Raw genomic sequence first — 14161 nt, forward strand, 5'->3', positions numbered from 1 at the left:
TAATTATTTTATCCGCTGTCAAATTGATCCGCGCAGTAGCGAGATGCGATAAACGAGCAACGTATCACGTAAAATCGTGCAAAGTCAGGAATTTTTAATGTTAAATGTACTGCGATTACGAATTCGACTACGTCAGCTTTAGTCAGCTCGCTTAAAACCATAAAAAAGGTGCTCAAATCGGATAACCCTTGCTGCGCATAATACATTACATCTTATCACTACAATAATATTGTATTTCACATGCAACCGATAAATTTTAATTGTTCGTACAAAAGACTGCTCTTACATTGAAACAGTTTTACTGTTAAATAATAAAAAATTTCAACAGTACTCACACAGACTGCCTAGGACTGCCGATCCATGAATGACGACACAAATCGAGGCTTGAAAAGGTCGCAGCACGACGTCATTCATAATTAGGATTCCTTTTGCGAAATTCTCCCGGGCCTGGCTCCTCGTTGTCATACCGTAGAGGTCATTCTCCCATCTCGGACATGCTGGCGGTACCCCTTACGCGCGCACTCCTGGACCCCCCTTATGCAATCTAAAGCAAGCCTCTGATCTGCCATAAAGTCATTTCATAACCCATCCCGAGGGTTAAGTACCCCTCGAGTCCCAAATCCCGAGTTAAGCACAAACCCACCGAGGGCATGAAACTTTCACGACATGATCTTCTGGCCTCTCTTTCCTTCCTCCTGGTACTCATCTTTCGCTTTTCTCGTTCTTATCTTTTCGACAATTAAAACTGCAGAAATGATATTCGCACGAAAAGTTGTGCGAGACACGGCGCGGTCGAATATTTCGGCGACTTGCGGCGAGCAGCAATATTCTAATAAGCTCTTTTCAGTTATTATCTTGAAATAAGTACGTACATTTCTGTATTGCTCAAACACGTCACAAAATTTAAATTCTCGTGCAGATAATATAAGTTGTGAAAGTTGTATTAGGGACTAGTTTTTAATAGCAACTTTGAGTCGTATGTTTTCGTTATGATAAGCGATACAATAATAAAATATTAATTCTTCAAATATACATATATTTTCCATCTGCATGTAATGACGCATTAACTTTACATGTCGAGTGTATAAATAGTGCAGTTGAGATTTTGATTTACGATTAATCTTAAAGCTGACGTCCAGCACTATTACATGAACTTGAAGAAGTTAAATAAGACCGTGCATAAATTATAGGCTGCCTCGCAACGCGTTTGCGCGACGCAACGAGTTCCCGGCAGCTCGAGGTAGCGAAGAAAAAACGCGGTGACACTTGCGTCGGAATTAAAAAGTAAAGGCTCGTTATAAATCAAACGCTTGTCAGCGGGTGTGGCGGCTGGTCTTTACGCTGGAAAATGGGGGGAGGGGGGGAGGGAGGGATGATGGTGGCCGTGGAGGCGAAAACCCTTTTGTTAATTGCTCATCGCAGATGCCGGGCCGTTGCAGGCGCTCTTTACGAGCCGCTCTTTCCCTCGGTGCACGGCGAAGGAAAAAAAAGCTGAGCTTCTTTGTCCCGGGGAGAGAAGTTCCGAACGCGTCGTAAGTTCCGAAAGTGCCTTTAAAAGCTATTACGACCTGTGCGTCGCAATTGTAACACAATTCGTTTGCCGTGCGGAAAAAAAAGAGAAATCAGATGCGTTCGACAAACTTCGCTAGGACGTTGCCAAATTCCAAGTGACTTTGGAAGATTGTGTTTAAATGCGAATGAGACTCTCCGTAGCAGCGAAACATATTTCTCGCATGTATCGTAGATCCCGCTTATCTCGATTAATGTCCAAGATTTAGCCAGATTTGATCCGTCCGATAATCAGCGTGCCTTTCAATCGTTCAAACTTATCTTCGGAGTATTTTGAAACACTTGGGAGACGGAGTGGTTTCTGCGAAGAAAGCGAGGCGGCAAAAATATACATAAAATAATGTATTTATTATAATACCCCACGTCGCTACAGCGATTAACATTGATTTAACACAATTTATACCGTAATTCTATGTAATTATGTATTTCCACACTGACATGATGCCTGGCTGCGACTGGATTCTGGAACGATTGCTTGCAGGAGGACGATGCGAGACAACTCTGTAAGCTAAAACACAAAGGTAAATCTTCTTATTGGGGCTCCTCGGACGGTTCGATGCGCTCGATTATTTTTGCAACCAATCGCGCGTAGCGCATCAATTCGAGAATCTATAATATTTGTGCGTCGCTAACGCTTCAACTCATTACTCTGTCCCAGGACAGAACACGCGCGGAAGGACACGCGAATAAAAGTGCGCGAGATCGAGTAGTTACGGGGCTCGGGATGTCGTCTTCGGGGGGCCCGCCAAGCGAGCCGAAGGATATCTAAAGCGAGATCTCTTCTTCGCGGAGGAGGTTGGCTGGCGTCCGAGAAGAGAGGAGGTGGAGGAACCCTGGAGAAATGTTATTAATTGGCTACACGATAAAACAGTGTTAGTTCCCATTCGCTGTCCTTCGGCCGGACCCCCCCTGGCTTCCTCTTAAAATATGGGGCCACGCGACTTCCTCGCGCGCGCGTATACGTGCATGCGTGTATCGCGAAGCTGGAGGTCCCCGTGAGAATTACGAGGAAAGAGGTATCTCCTGAGGGTGCCGAATGCGAACAACTCGTTTCCGGCGAAATTCCCCACGCCGCGAGAAACACGAGACGATCTTTTTACTTCTTTCGAGAAAAATATTGATCCTGCGAATTGATTTGCATACTACAATCTGTACAAATTTATACAAATTTCTAAACTTGATTGGATATCAACGAATCTTAATCGTAAAATTTATCTCTCATCGAAGCTATGAAGGTCTTTGCTAGAAAAAAGTATTTTGCATAAATATCATTGCAAAATAGTGGAAAATTTTAACTCGCGGAAAAAGCAAGTGTGAAATATTCCTAGCGAATAAAAATTAACTTTTTATTAATACTATTTAAATCATTATAACTGGTCGTTATATTCGAATCATATTGCGCACAACGAGATCGCTGTAAAGTAGTAGGTAGCATCGACGAATCATTATGACAATTATCAGGCGGAAACTGGTGCGTATCGCAATTTATACGCGCACATATTTGTAATTAATGTTACATACGTATAATTAAGAGCGGTTGGCACGAGTCGTTTTAAACATAAAAAATACCAATCTAATTTAGATGCGATGCGACGATAAGAGTTTCGCGCTACTTCGAGATAGACGACGGCAGGAGAACAAGGATTATACAACCAAGGATAAAGAGTTTACCGTTCTTTTTTTATCGCTCGTTTCCCAGTTTTCATTCCTTCATCAAAACATCAATGCTCGCTTAAGGCTGGAGCAAACTTTTATCCGTGTTCTATTTATTTTCAGTCTTTATATTATATTGTATGGTAAAGAAAAAGCAATAAAGTTAGATTTAAATCTTCTAATTTTTATACCAAATTTTTATCAATATCTGACGTTAATTGAAGTCGCGTGACGTTACGGAATTAATTAACTCCACAATCCTTACACAGTAATTAATTTCATATTTTTTTCACGTGTCGCAATATACAGTGTTATAAATTTTACGTTGACGTTAACGTACATCATATTATTTTTAAGCAGCAACTTGAATATGTAAAGAAGAATTTGCCATTAAGAGAAAAGTGAGAAAGTGTTCTGTAAATATGTAGTCTTATTAAGCTGCTTATTACACGCTATCGACGCGTACCTCGCAGATTGCGTGCGCGCGTTTTGCATTTTCCGACCATCTTCCGCATCTCATCTATCAAAGCTATTCCTTTTATTAATGTGCCATTAATTAAGGGTCGTGTCGAAAGCGAACGATGCGAGACGCGCCAGGATACTGGCGATACGAGTGGCGATGTGCACGGTCTAGTTCAATTTTAACGTGGAAAATGGAAGGATATTGCGCGGAGGCACCAGGGGAATATCTTCAGAGATCCGCCGTTCTCTTATCTGCTGTATCTTCCCGCCCCTTACAGTCTCTTTTTCTCTATCTGTCGTCCCTATTGATTTTTTTCTCATTTCCTGCTTATAACGCCGGTCTTTTTCTCTCGTCTTCTTCTTCTCTTCTTCTCTCTCTCTTTTCATTTCTTTTCGCGGCATCATTCTATCCCGCTCTTTCTTTTATACCAATAGTTTCTTCGCCGCGCTCGTTACACACGTATACCCGGTGTCGATGGGGTACACATATCGCATGCGTTTCGTATCCCTATCGCTTTTCCTCCTTTCCTCTTCTATTTTGCTATTTCTCTCTCTCTCTCTCTCTCTCTCTCTCTCTCTCTCTTTTTTTCTCTTTCTCTCGCTATCTCCTTCACTTTTTTCTTTTTGCTGTATCGGCATGCATGCATCCGTCCGTCGTTGTTGTTACTGTTGTTGTCCCTTTTGCGGATGAGGGAGTGAGAGCATGAGAGCTATAGGCCATAAGGGCTAACAAGGCGATTACTCATGCCTCCCATAAGAAGAAGTTACAAGCGGCTTTGAAAGTTTATTGCGGCAAATGGCGAAATTTGTACCTTGCTAACGATTGGTTCTCTTTTGTTCTCTTTTGTTTCATCTCCCCTCTTTTTGTCCTACTTTTTGGGCCGTCGGTGCGCATCCCCGATACGTATTTTGCGATTTAGCGCTCGATGCATATAATTGTGCATGAAGCATTGAAAACGCGTGACAACCTATCGATCGCGGAAATCAAGCCGTATTTTATCAACATCACCGAAATGCAAATTATCAAGTATTCATAAAGCGTATATCAATCAGGTATCGCGACGTTTCTGAATTTAATAATTTTTAAACGCTCAAGAAGAATACAATAAGAAAAAATATATAAGATTTGCTCCCTTTTCATTTTTTATAGTAGCATCCAAAAATTTTAGTTTACAATCGCAGTATATATAACTTGTAACATCCTGTCACTTTTTATTTTTCGTTTTTTTTTTCTTTCCAAATCGAAAACTTGGACAAGCTTAGCTGAAGGAATCAAGTCAGTAAGAGAGAGAGAGAGAGAGAGAGAGAGAGAGAGAGAGAGAGAGAGAGAGAGAGAGAGAGAGAGAGAGAATTAACTCTCTCGCAATAATGGGAAAAAATATTCACCTCAAATCCGACGGTATCTAGACCCGCCCGAGTCTCCTGACTGCGCGCGATCGGCGAACGATTCGTCCCGGACGTCCCAGAAGTCCTGACGACCGACTTTTGACGGCTAGATGCCTCTTCGAGGGCTCCGATCGAGTCCAGCAGAAGCGGCAGCGGCAGCGGCAGCCGGGCTGGTGAGTCCATCGTCGAGTTCGGTAGGTCCGAAAATGGGTCCGCGGGACGATCGGCAATCCGAGGGCAGGAAACTGCAATTTCGCAAAGTAGGGCCTTAGGTTGGGATCCGTCTTTATTCCGAGGTCAAATTCGCGGCCCGTTTGCGTCGGAGAAGAGGAGGGGTGGGAGGAGAGAGGGAGGACGCCCTCTCTTAGTCCCTCCCCCCCCCTGCACGTCTTCTGAAATCCCGTCGGTCGGCCTACGGCAGCTCAGGCTCCGGCAAGCTCTAATTAGATTTTAAGTGAGAAATTGAGCCTGCCGGCAATTTTAAGGAAGCCGAACACACCGCCCTGATTAATATCATTATGCGCTCTTGCTTGTTACACCGTGGGGCCCACGAGATGAAAACCGCGAGTATATAGGCGGCTCCAAAACTCCTTCGTAATTCAACGTAATGTACTGTTGGGCGATGCCGAGTCAAAATTCTCTTTGCAATAAATATTTATTGCTATTAGATTGTGCTCTTTTTACAAAAATAATTGTTTTCCATAAATTTCATAGCTTCGATCTTCTATTAAGATAAATTGATTTTATATTTTATATTTAGATTTTATATTTTGAACAATTAAGAATAGGAAAATGAGAAATTATATTTTCAGCACTGAGAAATGTCAATAAACGTCCACCGTTTTCGTTGCAAAAGCTTGGATGAAATAAATACGATTTTTGGAGCGTGCTATATTGAAATATGCAGCGGGCTTCGCGCGATCGTTGAGATAACCGCGGCTCCTTGTCCGATGCCCGAAGGACGAAAAGCGGAAGAGAAGCAGAGAGCAAGCCGAAGAAAGACTCGCCGAATAACAAACCATGGAGAAAAAGAAGGAAAGCATGCTATTACAAGCACTTATTTTCGGGTGATCTCGCGCACGGTGCCACGGAAGGAACAACTGGCAATTATCACTGTTACGTGCACCGTTTGCATCAAACGGTATCCTTTTTATTTTGTACTTTGACATTGCTCTCCTTCTCTGCCCACGGGCAATGCTAATTTTTGCGTTTTGAGAAAACAAGACCCGTTGTCCGCGATCGTCTCGTCACGTGTTTTCGCGACACGCAAATCGTGCATATCGTGGTACGCGCGATTTCAACGTGCGTTAAAAGCGCCCGGTACAATCGGTAAAAATTTAAACGGTCATTCGAACGCGCCACGAGAAGCAGCATTTGCCCACAACAGCGAGAGATTACACGCGCTCAACTCGCTAATACATTGTCATTGAAAATATTATTAAAATCATATTGTCCAAGTTCATTATTCATATTATTAAAAATTATAGTCTCGAGCGAATGGCGATACTTTCTCTCTTGGGTTTGCGGAATCACGCGTGCAAATAACGAATTCAGGAGCGACGATTTCTCACCGAAACGACACGTACAAATGCGATGTTAAACATGCGTAACGCGCGTTATTGCTACACATTTGCCTTAATGATTGCCGACTGACTCAACCAATATATGCCGTAACAGATTATATATATTATCTAACCGTTTAAGTAGCGCATAATCATTAGGATTATATTAATTATATTATTACCAAGTGTAATCGCACGGACAATGAATTAGATGAGATTGACCTGAGAGAAATAGAGATAATCAGTTATTGTTTTTGTAATAAAACAGTGAGTCTGTATTATTAGCGCGATTCAGCGGTAGAATATTTTTACATAAATCTTCATCTTCAACGCAATCGACGTGTGCGGTTGCACGGCGCCCCTGTTACCGTTGAATGCCGATGACGCCGTCGTTAGCGCAGGACGATCAAAATCATTAGCCTCGGCAAAGAGCCGTCATTAGCACAGCATTAAACGGTTATTAAGGCGTACACGCGGAAAAATGTGATCTTCCTGGGCGAATAAATCAGAGGAGGAAAAAAAAGCACAGTTTACTATTAATCACGATCCGTCCGATGTCGTTCGTGTCGTTTCTCGTGCGTTGTATCGATTTCTAATTCGGTCCCCTTGTTTATTCATCATTTTGATGGTCGTGCATCGTACGTTTAACGACCAAAGTGTCGTGCCGGGCACACTGTTTGCGAGCCAATGTCGTTTAAATAAATGAATACGCCTGATTTGTAACTTTCGCTTTAAGTAAGTCTCGAAGCTTCCGAAGAGCTTTGTCGTTGCTCACATAACCTTATCGTGCAAACTTTATCAAAGTGAATATCGTATAATGTGAATCATCACCAATGTTACTTAAAAATTCTTTCACGTGTCAGAATATACGTCAGAATTGCCGAATCTCTACAACTCGAGCGTATCGGTCTCAATGATAGATCGAACAGCATTGTACAGATGTTCCTTCGAATAACAGCTACGGCAGTTACGCAAATGCCATTACCGAAGCGTCATGCGTGCCTCCGGTTTATTTCGTAAAAGAAAAGCATAATGAATGGTAGCGCGGTCGAGTAGACTTTACCCTGCAAAGCCGACGTGGCGCGACGACGATCATGTCGTGCTATTCATCAGCCGCGCTCTTTTACCACCGGCATGACGTGCCGTGGCTAATGGCACCTTCAAAGCGCCGGACAACGACGATAATCCCGACGTTCCACTACGTGGACACCCTTCCATCTGTACACGATTTCCCGAAATCTCGTACGGGCGTCACGCGTGTCACCTGTCACACGCGGGCACGCAAGCGCAAAAAAATGTGTTAGCATGCAGGTAGCATAATTTCCGATGACGAGGTTTCGTTTACAACTCGATCCTCTCTCGAATAGGGAATATGAGCCAAGTTTATGGCTTTCAAATAACTTTTTCAACTATTGGTGCAAAAAACATGCTCGAATAATAAAATATTAATATACTTTCTTCTGTTTAAATTCATTTAACAAAATTTTTTTTAAATGTTTTAACAAAGTTGCTAGTCGCTTTGAAAATCAAGTTTCACGAGCTGTTTCGAGTTTTAAACACGTCAATCTTCAATTTCTACCTTTCTCTCTAATTTTCTGTACTTTAATACCAGGTGCGAGATCTCGTGCAGATTACGAGGTAAATAAAGTTGTTAACGCACGAAGCAGCCAGCTGGGTTATAGCCCCTTAAAGTTAATGCGAATAAACTGGCAGTTATAAAATATTACACGTATAGAGAATTTATTACGCAGGAATAATTATATAATTTAACACGTTCAATAGCGCATAAATTTGCGTGACTTGCCGCGCGTGGTCGCGCGAGAAAGAATTAGATATGCATAATTTTCTTATGTTATTGCCGGTAAGCGGTATAATTCACGTGATGTTAAATATTAATTGATCCGACATATTAAGATTTAAGAAAACAAACAACAAGTCCCGGATTTAATCGTCACGCAGCGAAATAGTAAATAAACGGCGAAGAATGAAGATGAACGTCGCGTATCAAGTAGTTGGTTCCCCGAACGCGGCTAAAAAATGAGCCGGGAGGTGCCCACTTAGCCGACTTAATTAATGACCGAATCCATCATCGGGACGTTCTCACAATGAGGCAGGAGACCTCCTGCCTCTCTGCGAGCAAAGCCTGCGTGCAACCCTTTTTCTTGACGAGTACCTCTTTTCACGCGTATCGCCGAGTAGACAAAACCGCGACTCGCAACTAGCCAGTCCACCTTTCCGAAGAACGAAGACCTCTTCGCCGTCCTCATTATAACGGTCACATCGGACCGCTTCAGGAGACTGAACTCGATTCCTAAACTGGATTTCGGACAACAACTTTGACGAAACATCTCTAACGAGGATAAAGAGCGCCAGCTCTGACTGACGCACAATCGCGATCTTCCGGTGGGAAATGTTCGCCAGCCATCGATCCCTAACTCTGACGGAAACCGTTCACTAACGATCAGATTGACAGCAAAATTAAAAAAAAAAAAAAATTGTTGCAAGTCGAAACACGACTCCTCGACAAATCTCAATCGCATTCTATACGGCAAGTGTCTATTTAGATTTAGAATCAGCAGGGTCTACGGACGGAGATGGAAGTGAATCGGTGTCACGTCCAGAGACTATCGCCTTTCGCTATAAAGTCGTCAAAGCGGCGAAAGAGCGCGCGCAGCCGCCGCCGACTTCGTCCAATGATAAATAATACGCTGAAATCTAGCTGGTAGCTGCGACTGAAGCCGCGCCGGGTGATGCGGTGAAACTTCCTCCCCGGGGCCGCGGCAGGGGCGGGAGGAAAAAAAGAAGTCAAAGAGAAGAAGAGAAGTCCAAGACGAGCCTCTGTCCCGGTGTTCTGCGTCGTAGCGACCGGTAACCGGCGACGTTCGGCGAGAGGGAGAATCCTGGAGAACGAGAGCCAGTCTTGCAGAGTCCCGAAGGCTAGAATTCCTAGGGAATCCAAGCAAAACCGGTCCAGTCAGATCCGGAGCACCCGCTGGTCAGTCCGGGCTGCTGACTATCCTCTACCTGATCTTCCTCTTCTTCTCTCTCTCTCTTTTTCCTTCTCTCTCTCTCTCTCTCTCTCTGTCTCTCTCTCTGTCTCGCTCTCGCTCCCTTTTTCTCCGAAGCACCTCGCTTTCTCAACCGCGTATCTTCACCGGCCTCTTTTAAGCACGGCGGACAAGGTGGAGAAAGACCCGAACACGCTCTGCCGCCTGTTGAAAATCGATATTTCGTGCAATTATTCGCACGGTGCGCTAGAGGAAATTTGCCGCAGCCTTCGTCGTCATCGTTACTTCTCTCCCCCCCCCCCCCCGCCTTTCTCGTCCTCTCTCTCGGAATCGAAAGAGTGAGACAAATTCTCATTGTCGCCGTATAAGCATCGCGCTCTTACGTAACGGAAAAACATTTGCCGAGAGAGAAAGACGATCTTTGTAGTGCACGGGGAGTGTTTCAAAATACCAACGGTATGACAAATGCGGCTCGAACTGACTAGCGCTGAACTCTTCCTTTCACTCCGTCGTCGCCGTCGTCGCCGGCGCGATATATTTTTCGCTCGTGACGTTTCCGCGAGGCTGCATTCTTTTTTCAAACACGCGATAAATTCCGTCCGCACGCTTCATAAATCTCCCAGGTGAGTCAATGGAATTTCATCGCGCAAATATCCGCGTTAACTTGAATCATATTCGATGAAGACTGCATCCTCTTCTTCTAAAAGTGAAGACTTTTTTCACCTTACGTATATCATGCTTATTACCTAAAAAAGACTACGTATCCTTCGATGTAGCTTGAATTTTCGACTAAGAAATTTTATCGTACCGTATCGCTCGCATCAGCATAATCGATCCGATAGCGTTCAGTAGCGAGCTGTCTAAGGCTTCCGCGGACGATGCGGCGACAACATCGCAAGATCGGTATCTCGATATGGGAAAAAAATCGCGCACATCGTTGACACGTGATTGAGATAGAACGTCGTCATCGTTAGCTCACGCCCGTGAGAAATCGCCCTGGTAAGAACAGAACACCCGGCGCGAAGAACAATAGCGCACCCTGTCTTCCTCTCCATTGTTTTCAAGGCTCTTCCGAGGTTTTGCCAAAAAAACGACAAAAAAGTCACCAGTGTACATGGGCGACCCGCGTGACTCTCCGAAGACGTCGTTGCAATCGATCGTATGATCAATCTGTCATCATTAGATTCCAAAGTGGAGAAAATTCCATAAAATGTTATTGCGAAAAATCAGAGAGCAGCTTTCCGGTTTTGTCATATGCTAACATTTTGTCTCAAATTAGAAACACAAATGTCAATATTTTAATTATTTAAGAGTATCCTAGTTTGGCCAACCTTTGCAACGATTTCACGTAAGCGAGTCTAAATATATCAATGAATGTCGTCAACGCAATATGGAATATTGCAACAGGCTGCTTCTAAAGCGATCGTGCGTAGGTAGTTGGCGATTTGCGCGCTCAATACGCTGCCGAGGATATTAGCTCAAGTTTGCGTAAATTAGAGGCGAATGACGATACGGCGAGAAATGTAGTCGAATTCCATACTTTTCGCTGGCAACCAGGCCGGCCGCTCATATAGGAAACGATTCGAGATGATCGTCAAATGGGAGAATCAAAATCGCTTAACGAAGGGATATAAAGACATCGACGAGCTACGATAAAGCGACGATAAAAACGAACTGACGAGCTGCGCGCGTACCGTTAAGTCCGGAAATTTATCGGTTGCGCGACTCTCGCCGAACTTTTTCATCTTTAATCGGCCGATCGGCCGTATCTCGCCGCGTGCAACTCACGCGGACTCGCGTCTGGAAACCTTACACCGGATTGTTTTCTCTTTCGCATTCGCCGGAATGGCGGATATCGCGTACGAATAGTTTTGCGATAAAACAGAAGACAAGAGAGCGGTAAAACTTTTCTCTCTTTCCGGCTCTGTTTCTCTCTCTCTGATCTCCGTCCGAACGTAACGATCGTTATGCCTGTAGTTTACAGTAACGATCTCTTTCACAGATACTGCAACGTCATCGGCAGATCGTTTGTTATAAAAGCGAGTAAAATAAGTATATAATATGCTACCCTGATTATTAAGGCGATTTTCAATCGCTGTCATATTGTTTGCGATCACGTAAATCTTTTTTTCTGTCACATATAGACATCTATACGTAAGTAAGTAAGCCTATTCTCCCAATTACGCCTCTTTTGACATCGAAATCTCTTTGTCTTTTATTCTAGCTTAGGTTCTTTTCTCTATGAGTTTATTTAGTTTTGTGTCTCATCGTTTTGTTGACGTATTTGTTTAAAAATTTTTTTCTTTGCTTGACTCATTTGGCTACGTCCCACAAAAGATCCCAAAATTGTTTTGTAGACAATTTTTTCATAAAGCGTAAATATATGAGACTAACTAACAAATACTATTTATAAGAGATTTGTCTGAAAATCCATTTGTTTCATAGATTTATTAGCCTTGACGTAGATTTATGTTTCGGTCCGGTGAAAATTGGTCGGAGAAGCACGTACATTTTTAGAAAGTACGGAAACGAAACGTCAGCGCCGAGACCTGATCGTACCGTTTGAAGAAGCAAACGGAGGAACACCGGAAGCCACTGGAGGAGAAGGAGAACTGGGTCCCCTAGACAATTCATCGGATCCTGCCGATAGACACCTTGGCGATATACATTCGAGTTCTCGCAGCGTTCAAAAAAGATCGTGCCGAACGGACATGCTCGCAAGATTATCCCTTGCATCCCCCGCAACTCCCCTCGCCCTGCGCATTCTGGCCTCGGCCTTCGTCTCACCTCCCGTCCCACCGGGCCGCTCTTCCTCCGACCTCGTCACGACCACGACCAAGCAATCGGCACGTACGTGGGACTTTTACACGAAAGCTCGCCTGCGTGAGAGATGTACCCCTTGCTTCACGACGGGAGCCTTCCTTCTTTCTCTCGCTGTCGCTGTAAAACGGCGCGGATGACCTGGCCCGACCAAGACCCGGAGCGGTCGCTCCTTTTGAACCTTCCTGGAGTTCTGGCCCTTGCGCATTTACTCACGCCATCCGAGAGATCGGAGCCAGAGGTTCTCAGAGAAAGCTGAGAGTACAATGCCGGCAGCTCATTGACGCGCCATCGTGACGTCCATTATCAATCAGATTCGCCTTGTTTGTTACGTTACACTTTGTCGCGCGCGCGCGCGATGTCCATAAAGTTTGTCGCGCGCGCCGGTAGCAATTTGTACCGTGGTAATCTTTCTTCAGCAGCCAAGATTTCCAGCCGAAGCATATAATCGAAGAATATAAAGTGTTAAAAGAAACATTTTGCACTTTCTTTCCCTCTCTCTCTCTCTCTCTCTCTCTCTCTCTCTCTCTCTCTCTCTCTCTCTCTCGCGCGCGCGCGCGCGCGCTCTTTCTCTTCTATTGTACGCAGTTTAAGAAACTTAGCGGTGTTTCTGAGCAGAATTGCCGTTTACGAGTCGGATTAGATGCCCGACATCTTAACGAGACATAATTAAGCGGCGAAAGGTACGAAGCGACCATTGATGCCAACGAGTATAGCCACCGACACAGTAATTACCGCTATTACGTTCTGCCGAACGTCGTATTTAACGGGTAAACGCCGCTCGTCTGCTAATCGCGAGAGGAGAAGCTCTATTGATCGATCGTGTTCCATGCGCCCCGTGTTACGTTGCGCCTCCGCGTTGTTCTTTTTATTGTTATTACATTTTCCGCGGAATCTCATGTAACGGTCGCTCGTATTCCGCGACTCGTTACGGTTATTGTTACGATTACGTCAGTCGATATTAAAATCAATATTCGAGACGGTTTGTATCTATTGTCGACAGATTTTTAATTTACTCAGAAGCATGATAGTCAAATGAATAATTCGCGCGGTAAAAATGCCTGTACGGCATATATATATATGTTTAATTTTTATTTTATAAATTATTTCTCATTCTTTCGCGTTTGACGAGACAAACTCAATTCCGCTTGAAGCAGATGGAGTTATCTCCGGTGACTTGTTTCCCTGACAAAAACGATATATTATCCGACATTTTCTTTTTTCCTTCCTATGAAGGACTGCTGGTCGGTAATGCACCAAATGTGTTTACCTGCCAGCCATGTAATCCTGTAAGCGCTCCATAGTACGCTCCGCGGGTTCTATTGTGGCCGATCTTAACTTCTCCGGATTATAAACTGTTCCTTATTTGGTATTAGTGTTTTGCTCGCTACTTTATCTATTTCTCTCGCACAAACTCGCGTCCCCTGCTGCGCGAGCGAGACCTCCGTTTTTGTTCCATAAACCCGATGAAACGCCGGTTGCACCGTCGCCAATAGAGATGTCGACGAGAAAGAGATTTTCAATTTAAAATATTTGCACAAATTTCACCCCAAGAGAATAAATTCTCATACAGGCGTGCGATTTAAACAAGAAAAATTGCAGTTTTCAATCCGATGTCAATAAGAAAGTTCGTCAATTCCTTGCTTCTAAAATGGCCGCGTGTTTTATAATCAATATAATACGATAATTTTTTAAAGAATA

General features: G+C 43.9%; 1 protein-coding gene across 2 annotated transcripts in view; it reads right to left on the reverse strand.

Annotated features, from left to right (window-relative positions):
• Positions 1-1896: 1896 nt before the first annotated feature.
• The window catches only part of vvl (ventral veins lacking), a 44814-nt gene continuing 32549 nt past the window's right edge, over positions 1897-14161 (reverse strand). Inside the window, exons 2-3 of one of the 2 annotated variants that reach the window (XM_067359529.1) lie at positions 5071-5315; positions 1897-2077 (exon numbers count right to left, since the gene is read on the reverse strand). The gene's annotated coding sequence lies outside the window, so the exon portion shown is untranslated. The remainder of the gene's footprint in view (positions 2078-5070; positions 5316-14161) is intronic. The other variant, XM_067359530.1, reaches the window with a different exon arrangement.

Source organism: Linepithema humile, chromosome 7 (genome assembly GCF_040581485.1).
Source record: "Linepithema humile isolate Giens D197 chromosome 7, Lhum_UNIL_v1.0, whole genome shotgun sequence".
NCBI classification, from domain to species: domain Eukaryota; kingdom Metazoa; phylum Arthropoda; class Insecta; order Hymenoptera; family Formicidae; genus Linepithema; species Linepithema humile.